This window comes from Cherax quadricarinatus, chromosome 54 (assembly GCF_038502225.1).
Source record: "Cherax quadricarinatus isolate ZL_2023a chromosome 54, ASM3850222v1, whole genome shotgun sequence".
Taxonomy (NCBI): Eukaryota; Metazoa; Arthropoda; class Malacostraca; order Decapoda; family Parastacidae; genus Cherax; species Cherax quadricarinatus.
Window position 1 is genome coordinate 27692509 of NC_091345.1, and position 13666 is coordinate 27706174.

A 13666-nucleotide genomic window follows, 5' to 3' on the forward strand; every position below is an offset into this window, starting at 1 on the left:
TAAGAGAGTGGTGAAGCAATGTAAAAAGAGAGCAAATGAGAGAGTGGGTGAGATGTTATCAACAAATTTTGTTGAAAATAAGAAAAAGTTTTGGAGTGAGATTAACAAGTTAAGGAAGCCTAGAGAACAAATGGATTTGTCAGTTAAAAATAGGAGAGGAGAGTTATTAAATGGAGAGTTAGAGGTATTGGGAAGATGGAGGGAATATTTTGAGGAATTGTTAAATGTTGAAGATAGGGAAGCTGTAATTTTGTGTATAGGGCAAGGAGGAATAACATATTGTAGGAGTGAGGAAGAGCCAGTTGTAAGTGTGGGGGAAGTTCGTGAGGCAGTAGGTAAAATGAAAGGGGGTAAGGCAGCCGGGATTGATGGGATAAAGATAGAAATGTTAAAAGCAGGTGGGGATATAGTTTTGGAGTGGTTGGTGCAATTATTTAATAAATGTATGGAAGAGGGTAAGGTACCTAGGGATTGGCAGAGAGCATGCATAGTTCCTTTGTATAAAGGCAAAGGGGACAAAAGAGAGTGCAAAAATTATAGGGGGATAAGTCTGTTGAGTATACCTGGTAAAGTGTATGGTAGAGTTATTATTGAAAGAATTAAGAGTAAGACGGAGAATAGGATAGCAAATGAACAAGGAGGCTTTAGGAAAGGTAGGGGGTGTGTGGACCAGGTGTTTACAGTGAAACATATAAGTGAACAGTATTTAGATATGGCTAAAGACGTCTTTGTGGCATTTATGGATTTGGAAAAGGCGTATGACAGGGTGGATACAGGGGCAATGTGGCAGATGTTGCAGGTGTATGGTGTAGGAGGTAGGTTACTGAAAGCAGTGAAGAGTTTTTACGAGGATAGTGAGGCTCAAGTTAGAGTATGTAGGAAAGAGGGAAATTATTTCCCAGTAAAAGTAGGCCTTAGACAATGATGTGTGATGTCACCGTGGTTGTTTAATATATTTATAGATGGGGTTGTAAGAGAAGTAAATGCGAGGGTCTTGACAAGAGGTGTGGAGTTAACAGATAAAGAATCACACATAAAGTGGGAGTTGTCACAGTTGCTCTTTGCTGATGACACTGTGCTCTTGGGAGATTCTGATGAGAAGTTGCAGAGATTGGTGGATGAATTTGGTAGGGTGTGCAAAGGAAGAAAATTAAAAGTGAATACAGGAAAGAGTAAGGTTATGAGGATAACAAAAATATTAGGTGATGAAAGATTGGATATCAGATTGGAGGGAGAGAGTATGGAGGAGGTGAATGTATTCAGATATTTGGGAGTGGACGTGTCAGCGGATGGGTCTATGAAGGATGAGGTGAATCATAGAATTGATGAGGGGAAAAGGGTGAGTGGTGCACTTAGGAGTCTGTGGAGACAAAGAACTTTGTCTTTGGAGGCAAAGAGGGGAATGTATGAGAGTATAGTTTTACCAACGCTCTTATATGGGTGTGAAGCATGGGTGATGAATGTTGCAGCGAGGAGAAGGCTGGAGGCAGTGGAGATGTCATGTCTGAGGGCAATGTGTGGTGTGAATGTAATGCAGAGAATTTGTAGTTTGGAAGTTAGGAGGAGGTGCGGGATTACCAAAACTTGTCCAGAGGGCTGAGGAAGGGTTGTTGAGGTGGTTCGGACATGTAGAGAGAATGGAGCGAAACAGAATGACTTCAAGAGTGTATCAGTCTGTAGTGGAAGGAAGGCGGGGTAGGGGTCGGCCTAGGAAAGGTTGGAGGGAGAGGGTAAAGGAGGTTTTGTGTTCGAGGGGCTTGGACTTTCAGCAGGCGTGCGTGAGCGTGTTTGATAGGAGTGAATGGAGAAGAATGGTTTTTAATACTTGATGTGGAAATTTATTTGGTGCCTAAAGTTCCACAGCAGATCCAGCATGGCCGTATGGGACGGCTGAGCCGGGCGGCCCTTAAACCCTTCCAAACAAACAAAGCATTCTCTGGTTGGCGATTGTTGGTAAGCTTATTTATTTATAGATTTACCCTTCAGGGAAGGAGTAGGTAGTTCTACTGATAGTATATTAATATTAGGTTTACTAAGGCAAATGTAGATAATAATAATGTAGACCTAAGACCTTAACATAGGTAGTAATAGGCCGTTAATGTAGGCAAACACTAGGATAAGTTAGCTAGGGAGAACTGGCAGCCCTAGCTTGAATGACGAGGCGCGGGTCACAAAGACAGAATAGAGGCCTTCTTAAGACAGACACCAACTGGACAAGACGTGCCGTGATCAGCAGACGGCGCCCCCACGTGTCTTCACATTTCAGACCTGGGGAAATCTGGTTGAGGCACCTCGATGTACTGTAGATGACCTCCTCCGTCAGGCCCATACGGTAAGACAAGACCTTCACCTTTTTTCTCGTAGATTACTGGCCAGTGTCTTGGGAGATCGTGAGTGAGTTTTAACTGTGGGCCCGGATGCAACAGGTTGAGCATGCCCAGTAAGTACCAGTGTCTCAGAGCAGTCTTGAAGCTAGTGTCTGAGTCTGCATAGTTATACTAGGGGATACATACCCTCTTGGATATAGGAATTTCTGAGGTGCAGGCAGGACACTAATTACGATTGAATATTGCAGGAATTAATGCTCCCGGTTGCACGTGGTTTCTGAGGGGGAGTCCAAAGGGGCTAAGGCTAGCTTAGGGAAGTGAAGATCAGGATATATGCTGCAACACCAAGTAAGTTAGTCCTTTATACGTGCATGCAGGCGAGGTTTCTTGCAATACCAATCATTTGTGAAAATCTGTCCTATAAGCCACTTGTGAGGCTGAGGTACCCACCTCAGAGCTCGGTGTCAACAGAGTTTGCCAGGGTAGGCGACTCACTTGGAGGCAGTCCACACAAATTTTCACACTTGACGTGCTGTTGGAGTGTGAGCAAAGTAACATTTATGAAGGGGTTCAGGGAAACCGGCAGGCCGGACTTGAGTCCTGGAGATGGGAAGTACAGTGCCTGCACTCTGAAGGAGGGGTGTTAATGTTGCAGTCTAAAAACTGTAGTGTAAAGCACCCTTCTGGCAAGACAGTGGAGTGAATGATGGTGAAAGTTTTTCTTTTTCGGGCCACCCTGCCTTGGTGGGAATCGGCCAGTGTGATAATAATAATAATAATAAAAATATTGGTGTCTATTGCTAAGAAATAATTTTAGGTAATCGAGTGAATATCATCTGTCCCTGTAGTGTTCAAGAATCAAATGCTTTCCATAGTTCTATGAAGAGACCCAGTGGAATTTTCTTCTTTTTCTTTTCCAGCACCATGTATAGAAATTCAAACATACATATAATTGCATCATTTGTACTTTTGCTTGGCTTAAATCCAAACTGGCAGGGATTAAGTATGTTGTGGGATACTAAGAAGAAGTAAAGTTGCTTGTGAATTTTTTTTTTCAAAGATTTTAGATAGAAGGGGTAGGCTTGATATAGGTCTATAGTTATTTAAATTAGGATCATCTCCTTTGTGGATTGGAGTAACCCTAGCTGTCTTAAGTAGGGATGGGAAGGTGGAAGAGTCAATAGACTTTTTAAAAATATTGCAATAAGTGGTGGTAAGCTATCTGGGTCTCCTGCCTTGTTCTTAAGTGTTTTGATGATGAGTGAGATTTCAGTTGGGGTTGTTGGGGCTAGTAATAGAGTGTAATAAAGTTGGTAGAATTACCGACAATATGTAAAGTAAAAGGACGCAAGTGTAACTAATGTGACATTTTATTGTGGCAATGTTTCACTCTCCAGGAGCTTTGTCAAGCCGGCTTGACAAAGCTCCTGGAGAGCAAAATGTTGTCACAATAAAATGTCACATTAGTTGCACTTGTGTCCTTTTACTTTACATAGTAATAGAGTATTTGGATAATTACCAGTGAGGTAGTTTTTTATGGTTGTGTTTTGGAGTTTGGGATTTTGCTTGCTGGTGTTGTTCCTACAGGCGAGAAAAGATGTTTATTTTGTTTGCAGTATCTGTCAGATGGATGAGAGGTTAATTTGGTTTTGTTAAGTTAATCACTTTGTTTCAAGGCAGTTTCCTAGATCCTAGAATTTCAGAGAGAGTTTTCCAGGTCATTTTCATATCCCCTTTTATATCATAAAATCTTTTTTCGTAATACAGGTTTTTTGCCCTTCTTATTAAATTCATAAATGTTGATGAGTAACATTTCATCTGTTCATTTGTTATTTGACCCATTCTGTACTGTTTTTCACATATATGTTTTTGTCAATGGAATTGAGGATGCTGTTTGTAAGCCAGTGTAGTCTCTTGGCTGTGATTTGTTTTGTTTGTATTGGACAGTGTCTGTTATAGAGGTTTTAGGTTTTTTGTAAAAAATTTTGACACATTCATCAAAATAGAGGCTGGCTGCTAGATCACTTTGCCAGTCAATATTGAAACAGTTGACTGCACAAACCCTTTGAGGACCCAGAGGCCAAATCTCAGAGTGACAGCCAGGGTCCAAGAATTTAAAAAAAAAAATTGTTATTTTGTCTTATGAAATGGTAGAGAAACTTTTTCTGAATGTATTAACGCCTAAACGGTCCAGACGTATGTATATATTCTCTCCCCCAGTGCCCTGAATATTTTGAAAAATTAAAAAAAAAATTTCATTGAAATACAGAAAAAAATTTTCTAAATGTAATAGGATTAAAGTAACAAAATTAGGATCAGTACTTACTGAGATATGAGACTGCAAAGTTGGAACTTAATGCTCACCTGATGGCAACATTGAGTCCTGCCGCTTGAGGAAGTGTTGCCGATATACCATTTTTTCTCATTTTTACATTACTTTATATAATTTTTATGATCTGATAATTACAATTTGTTGTATTTCTTGGCATTTCATAACCAATCATTGTTTTGACACTAATATTAGGTACTGAAATTGTACTCAAATTGTCACAAACACATTGACAGATGGACATTTACACCTGCCTTGGTCATTTTTTTTATCTAGGAATATATACAAAGTATTTATAGGTCCCAGCAATGTTTTTGATACACGGGAGTATAGAAAAAGAAGAAGAAGGAAGGAGGAGGAGGAAGAAGGAAGAAGCTCCCTTGAAGCAATGTGACAAATATCCGGGAGGGCAGTGATGAGATATGGGATGACACTTGATGGGTGCCAGCAAGGATAGAGATAAGATGAGATAGTGCAGAGATAAGAGGAGATAAGCTATGACATTTGATGGGCGCCAGCAAGAGTGCGTAGATAAGGGATGACATTTGATAAGCTAGTATCTGTCTCTTGACTCACGAAATCGTAATGACATGATTGCAAACAAACCATACCCCGGCCGGGATTGAACCCGCGGTCAGAGAGTCTCAAAACTCCAGCCCGTCAAGTTAGCCACTAGACCAGCTAGTCACAATAAGATTCGTCCAACTAGAAATATACCTAGTTGGATGAATCTTATTGTGGCTAGCTGGTCTAGCGGCTAACGCGACGAGCTGGAGTTTTGAGACTCTCTGACAGCGGGTTCAATCCCAGCCGCGGTATGATCTGTTTCTTATTATCTGTCTCTCTGTCTTGTCTCTCTATCTTCTTGTCTCTTTCCATCTCTCTGCTTGTCTGTCTGTCTCAGAGAGAACCACAGTGAACCAACAGGTATTAATATGCATTATATCTACAAGCACAGTGTAACACTTGGGATTTTTTAAGTTATCCTAGGTAATTTACACTATGTATAATTGTATTTGTGTGTACCTGTGAGACAGATAAAAAGAGATAGAGAGACAGAGAGACAGATAGAGACAGATAGAGACAGATAGACAGAGACAGATAGACAGACAGATAGGCAGAGACAGATAAACAGAGATAGAGATAGATAGACCCTAGACTTGGAGTGTTAATATGACATTAAATCAGTGAATCCTTGGTGTTTGCTGCACTGTTTGCTTGAGCTGGTGCTCAGTTTAACTGGCACTCCCACAAGGTACTAAGTGGTCCCAGATTTTTTTAATATTGTGCACACCGAGTGTTAAGACCCATTCTATGCTGACCAGGCATCTCAGGGCAATCGTGCGAAATTTGGAGGCAGGAAAGTTAAAATGTATATATAGGTTTGGGGTGCTAGCGGTAAGAACCTGTATATATGTTTGGACTGTTTAGGGGTTAATACAAAAAGTAAGAAATTTGATGGAAAATTGTTGAAATTACGCTCTCACAAATTTTGTTGCATCATGCAATAATGTTGAAGAATCAGTTATGGAAGGAGAAGAGAGAATATAAATGCATAAATTCAAGGATTATGTGGATTAAAATAAAGGTTGGATGCAAAAAGTAGGTCATAATAAGCATGTATGCACCTGGAGAAGAGAGGAGTGTAGAGGAGAGAGAGAGATTTTGGGAGATGTTAAGTGAATGTATAGGAACCTTTGAACCAAGTGAGAAAGTAATTGTGGTAGGGGACCTAAATGCTAAAGTAGGAGGAACATTTAGAGAAGGTGTGATAGGTAAGTTTGGGGTACCATGTGTAAATGATAATGGGAGCCCTTTGATTGAACTTTGTATAGAAAGGAGTTTAGTTATAGGTAATACATATTTTAAAAGAAAGAGGATAAATAAGTATACAAGATATGAAATAGGATGTAATGACAGTAGTTTGTTGGATTATGTACTGGTAGACAAAAGACTATTGAGTAGACTTCAGGATGCACATGTTTATAGCGGGGCCACAGTTAGATCACTTTTTAGTTGTAGCTATAGTGAGAGTAAAAGGTAGATGGGATACAAGGAGAACAGAAGCATCAGGTAAGAGAGAGGTCAAGGTTTATAAACTAAAAGAGGAGGCAGTTAGGGTAAGATATAAACAACTATTGGAGGATAGGTGGGATAGTGAGAGCATAGGCAATTGGGTCGAAGATGTACGGGATAGGTTTAAAAATATAGTGTTAGAGTGTTCAACAGAAGTTTGTGGTTACAGGAAAGTGGGTGCGGGAGGAAAGAGGAGCAATCGTTGGAATGATGATGTAAAGAGAGTAGTAAGGGAGAAAAAGTTAGCATATGAGAAGTTTTTACAAAGTAGAAGTGATGCAAGGAGGGAAGAGTATATGGAGGAAAAAAGAGAGAATCAGAGAGTGGTGAAGCAATGTAAAAAGTGAACAAATGGGATAGTGAGCGAGATGTTATCAACAAATTTTGTTGACAAATAGAAAAAGTTTTGGAGTGAGATTAACAAGTTGAGGAAGCCTAGGGAACAAATGGATTTGACAGTTAAAAATAGGAGAAGAGAGTTATTAACTCTTTGACTGTTTCAGTCATGTATATACATCTTACAAGCCACCGTGTTTGACGTATTAATATGCATAAATTCTAGCAGCTTCAAATCAAGCAGGAGAAAGCTGGTAGGCCCACATGTGAGAGAATGGGTCTCCATGGTCAGTGTGCATAATATAAAAAAAAATTGGGGAGCCTGTGGTGCATTGTGGGAATGCCATTTCAGTAGTCCTTGTTCAGCATGCCTAGCAGTAAGAAATATGTGACTCCCCGGCAAGTCTGGGACTCTACTCTTCCCAAGTGATGCTCTAACACAGATGGAAGTGTCAGTGAAAATCAGTTTCATGGTTTTGAGGAGTTTGTGACCAAAAGCAATGCCCAGGATACCAGAAGAATGAAGGAAAATGAAGAATGAAGGTGAATGAAGATTGAAGCAGAAAGAGAGAGAATGAGGGAGAAAGATAATTAGATAGGATGGAGGGGAAGTGAGCATCTGACCCCATTGTTTTCACAGGCAGTAGGGGAAGTGAGTAATGAGACATTGTCATTTTGACAGCTGCTACCCTGACTAAACAATTAGAAGCCACACACACACAACACAAGCTTGCTAAATGAAGATCATAGCAGTTATATGAAAGTATCCAGTGACTATATATGTGTATATATATTATAGAAACCAGAAGGAAAGAAGAAGGGAAGGCAGGAAGGAATGAAGGATGAGATGAAAGGAAGGAAGGAAAAAAGTAAGGAAGGAAGGAAGGAAAAAAGTAAGGAAGGAAGGAAGGAAGATAGGAAAGGAATGCAGGAAGGTAGAAAAGAAGGAATGATGACAGAAGACCATTTAGGGTAACTACGTAACAAAACTGCCTGCTAATACTTTAAAGAAAACTGCTCAGACGAGGTGTTTTGTCTTTGCACATAAAAGAAAGCCAGCAAAAATGCAGACACACTTGTTTTATGTGTAAGGAGTGTAAAGCACCATTGTGGATGAAACTGTTTCAAAGAGTTCCACAAGCTACAGAACTTCTAGGAACATTTCCAGTGACTGTACATTTATATATTCTTTCTTTCTTTCTTTCAACAAACCAGCCATATCCCACTGAGGCGGGGTGGCCCAAAAAGAAAAACAAAAGTTTCTCTCTTTTTAAATTTAGTAATTTATACAGAAGGGGTTACTAGCCCCTTGCTCCTGGCATTTTAGTTGCCTCTTACAACATCCATAGCTTAATGAGGAAGAATTCTGTTCCACTTCCCCATGGAGATAAGAGGAAATAAACAAGAACAAGAAAACAAGAACTAGAAAGAAAATAGCAGTAAACCCAGAGGGGTGTGTGTATATATATGCTTGTACATGTATGTGTAGTGTGACCTAAGTGTAAGTAGAAGTAGCAAAACATTCCTGAAATCTTGCATGTTTATGAGACAGAAAAAAGGACACCAGCAATCCTACCATCATGTAAAACAATTACAGGATTTCGTTTTATACTCACTTTGCAGGAGGGTAGTACCTCCCTGGGCGGTTGCTGTCTACGAAGGGTTGTTGAGGTGGTTCGGACATGTGGGGAGAATGGAGCGAAACAGAATAACTTCAAGAGTGTATCAGTCTGTAGTGGAAGGAAGGCGGGGTAGGGGTCGGCCTAGGAAAGGTTGGAGGGAGGGGGTAAAGGAGGTTTTGTGTGCGAGGGGCTTGGACTTCCAGCAGCCATGCGTGAGCGTGTTTGATAGGAGTGAATGGAGACAAATGGTTTTTAATACTTGACGTGCTGTTGGAGTATGAGCAAAGTAACATTTATGAAGGGGTTCAGGGAAACCGGCAGGCCGGACTTGAGTCCTGGAGATGGGAAGTACAGTGCCTGCACTCTGAAGGAGGGGTGTTAATGTTGCAGTTTAAAAACTGTAGTGTAAAGCACCCTTCTGGCAAGACAGTGATGGAGTGAGTGATGGTGAAAGTTTTTCTTTTTCGGGCCACCCTGCCTTGGTGGGAATCGGCCAGTGTGATAATAAAAAAAATAAAAAATAATATATATATATATATATATATATATTATAAAGCAATAGTAATAAAAAAAATTTTGTATTGTTTGTGTAAACAAGTTTTGTAAGCAATGTATTGATAATTATGTTTGTGCGCTAATTAAGTGTAGACTGGTTATAAATGACCATAATTTTTAAAGGGGTGGACCGGTAAGCCAGCGGAAGGCCTCGGTCAGATGACCAAAGCTCCAAAGGCGGGTCATCATCTGACTAAGACCCGCGTCAGGAAACATTTGTCCTGTTTCCTGACGAACCTTACCTAACCTAACCTAACCTTTGTGCGCTTATTGTGTTGTATACAAAGAGTGTATGTATGTACATTGCACCTTACTTTGGACTCACAGGCCACATAAGTCATGTGAAAAAATAAAATAGTGAAAAAAAAAAAGAAACCTTCGAATACAAGTAAACCAAAGTTTACTGGGTGAGCGGCAGTCGCCGCTGTTGCCTTACCCGGCTCATTTTCTGCCAGTTTCACGCCTCTATATCTCGGTAAATACTGATGGCAAAACAAAAAATTTTTTTTTTGGACTAAAACAATAAGAAAAATAATCTTAACATTTTCATAAGAAAAAATTTTTTGAAGATTGAGACACTTATGCAGCATATGGGAATCTTTATTCAGGAAACGTTTCGCCACACAGTGGCTTCATCAGTCCAATACAAAGAGGAAGGCGTAAGGAGAGGAGGAGAATAAGGTAATCAGTCCCTCAACCTGGAGTCGATGTGTTCAGTCCATCAATCTTGTAGAATGTACAGCATAGGGCCGTAGATGTGGCTTATATACTGTAGAGAGGTGAGGTAAAGCAGGCGGAGGCGGGGTCATAGTGGTACCATCCACTAGTCGAAGTAGGTCTTTTTCCAAAGGTTGAACAAGTGTTGAAAAATTCTTTGTAACAAGATCCAATGATGCTGCAGTGTCTGACAGTTGTGATGAATGGTTTGAAAAAAAAATTTTTTTTTTTTTTGAATATTTTCGACACCAGGAGACACTTCAGCATCTGGGGTTTCGAGTCGAGGGGTTAAATGGAGAGTTAGACGTATCAGAAAGATGGAGGGAATATTTTGAGGAATTGTTAAATGTTAATGAAGATAGGGAAGCTATGATTTTATGTATAGGGCAAGGAGGAATAACATCTTGTAGGAGTTAGGAAGAGCCAGTTGTGAGCGTGGAGAAAGTTCATGAGGCAGTGGGTAGAATGAAAGGGGGTAAGGCAGCTGGGATTGGTGGGATAAAGATAGAAATGTTAAAAGCAGGTGGGGATATAGTTTTGGGGTGGTTGGTGCTATTATTTAATAAATAAATCAAACAAGTTTATTCTCTAAAGATTACAATGCAGGGTTTACAGTTTTTGGTTATTGTGTGGTTTACATGTAATAAAATACTAGATACAGAGGGGGCCACTAGGACACCTTGTATAGCTAGGCATTTTGGGCAGACTTAGATTAATTCTTAACTCTAATTATTACAAATTATGGAGTAAGCTGGTATTATGGCAAAGTGACTAAATACTAGTTTGTGGGTTTAGCAATGTGAATGCTTTTATGGCACAATACATAGTTTCTATATTGGAGTATCACAGGCAAACTTATGACTAGTTAGGATTCATTATTTTAAGATTAAAATTCATATTTCTGTGTTTATGGTCAAATGGGTGAGTGAGTGAAAGTGTAAATGTGAACCACCAGGTGATTTTCATGTAGTTAGTTGATGGTGTGTATCAGAGAGATAAGATGTTTTTTAATGGTAGTTTTGAAGGTGTTGAATGTGTCTGCAGTTCTAGAGTTTTCAGGTAGGGTGTTCCAGATTTTAGGGCCTTTGACATACATTGAATTTTTGTAAAAGTTTAGTCAGACACGGGGAATGTCATAGGGATGCTTGTGTCTGGTGTTATGCCTGTGGGTCCTGTCACAACTATCAAGAAAGCATTTTAGGTCAAGGTTAATATTGGAATTTAAGGTCCCTGTTCTGAACAGGGAGTAAGTTTAGATCTATGAAGAGTACAGGGGGGGGGGGAGGTTGCCGGGGATAGGATTTAGTGATTATTCTTACTGCGGCTTTTTGTTGGGTTATTATTGGCTTTAAGTGTGTTGCTACAGTTGATCCCCAAGTACAAATAGCATAGGTGAGGTATGGATAAATGAGTGAATGGTATAATGTGAGTAGGGCATTTTGTGGCACGTAGTATCGTATCTTGGAGAGGATCCCAACCGTTTTGGATACTTTTTTTGTTATGTGTTGGATGTGGGGGCTGAAATTCAGGTTGTTGTCAAGGTATAGGCCTAGGTATTTGCCCTCATTTTGTCTGGCAATTAGAGTGTTGTTGATCTTAATGTTAAGTTGCACAACACCTGCTCTGCTACCAAACATAATGTAGTAGGTTTTGTCAGTGTTAAGTGTAAGTTTATTGGCTGTCATCCAAGTCGATATTTTGAGCAGCTCCTCATTAACAATGGTGTTGAAGGTTGCAAGATTAGGGTGAGAGATGACATAAGTTGTGTCATCAGCAAAGAGAATGGGTTTCAGGTGTTGGGATACATTTGGAAGATCATTGATGTAAATGAGGAAGAGCAGGGGACCAAGGACACTTCCCTGCAGAACCCCAGTATCAAGTGGCCATGTTGATGATGCTGTGTCTTTAATGGTGACTTACTGATACCTATTAGTAAGGTAGGATTTGAAATATGCACGCACATGGCCTCTTATACCATAATGGTCAAGTTTGTGGAGTAGGATGCCGTGGTTTGCTGTGTCAAAATCTTTTCTTAGGTCAATAAAAATTCCTAGTGGATATTCCTTATTTTCCAATGCTGTGTAAAGCAGATCTAGCATTTTTGCAGTTGTATCATTAGTGTTTTTATTTTTTCTGAATCGAAATTGGCAGGGGTTGAGTATGTTTTGTGCCATTATAAATTAATATAGTCTCCTGTGCACGAGTTTCTCAAAGATTTTGGATAGCAATGGTAAGTTTGATATTGGCCTATAGTTGTTTACATCTGTAGGGTCACCACCTTTATGTATTGGTGTAACCCTTGCTGTTTTGAGTAGTTTCAGGAAGGTGCTAGTTTCTAGTGACTTGTTAAAATTAATGAAATAGCATGTGAAAGGACATGGGCCACTTGCTTGTACAATAATGGTGGGACATGAGACAGATTCCCTGAGTTATTTTTAATTGACTTTATAATCTCAGTGACTTCCGTGGGCTCAGTTGGTACAAGATAGAAGGAATTTGGGAAATTCCCATCTAGGTAGTTCCCGGCATGGGCATTGGTACGTGGGATTTTACTTGCAAGATTAGATCCTATGGTTGAGTAGAAGTCGTTTATCTTGTTAGCTGTATCAGTGGGATGCAGTGGTGTTTCATTAGGTTTAGTTAAAACAATATTCTTGTTTTTTTTTCAGTTTGTGGATCCCCAGAATCTGGGAGAGTGTTTTCCAAGTCTTTTTTTGTACCTCCTCTTGTGTCAGTGAATCTGCTGGAGTAGTACAGTTGTTTGGCTTTCTTTATTACTTTGATGAGAACTGATGAATAGTGTTTAAGAATATCTTTGTGTATTAAGCCCTGTCTATATTGCTTTTCATATTGGTGTTTCTTATCAATGGATTTCAGAATGCTGCTGGTTAGCCATGGACAACCGAGCCGTTTATTCGTGATCTGTTTCGTTTTTATAGGACAATGTTGTATAGTCTAAGTAATTTGTTAAGAAAAATGTCTATCCAATCGTCAATACCATTGGCCTTGGAGAATTCTGTAGGCCAGTCAACAGTCTCTAGGTCTGCTGTGAAATTCCTTATTGAGGCCTCATCATGGAGTCTAAATGAAACTTTATTGTATTCCAGTGGTGGTTTACTAATGTTTGTTAAGAGGAATTTAGGGTAATGGTCTGTAGTGCTGTCTGTGATTATCCATATGTGGTCTATTATGGTTGTACTCGTCTGAGTGAGCCTGGTTGGTTTAGTTATTGTTGGTATGAGAAGTGTGTTGTTCATATTGTTGATGACATAAGTTACAGGCTGATCATCAGGTAGGCCAAGGTTGATATTGAAGTCTCCAGCTAAGAGAAGGTGGTGCTTGTTCATTTGTTTGTTTTTAGTTATTAGTGCCTTTAATTTCTCACTGAAATTGAGATTTTTTGTGGGGTATCTGGCAAATGGCACTGATTGTTATAGGCATCTTGAGTTTTTTTTACAGTAAAATTAGCAAAAATGTATTCCCCATATTCATCACTAAAGCAAGTGGTGCTAATATAAGATACTTGGTTAGAGTAATAGATTGCAATACCACCCCCATCTTGGTATGGTCTGCAGTTGTGGATCGCTGTGTATCCTGGTAGAGGGTAGATATCTATTGTGTCCTGTGTGAGGGAAAAGTTCAATAGATAGGAGTAGCGAGGGAGTATATAGTAACAATAGTTTCATTGCCGGCTACTTGTTATG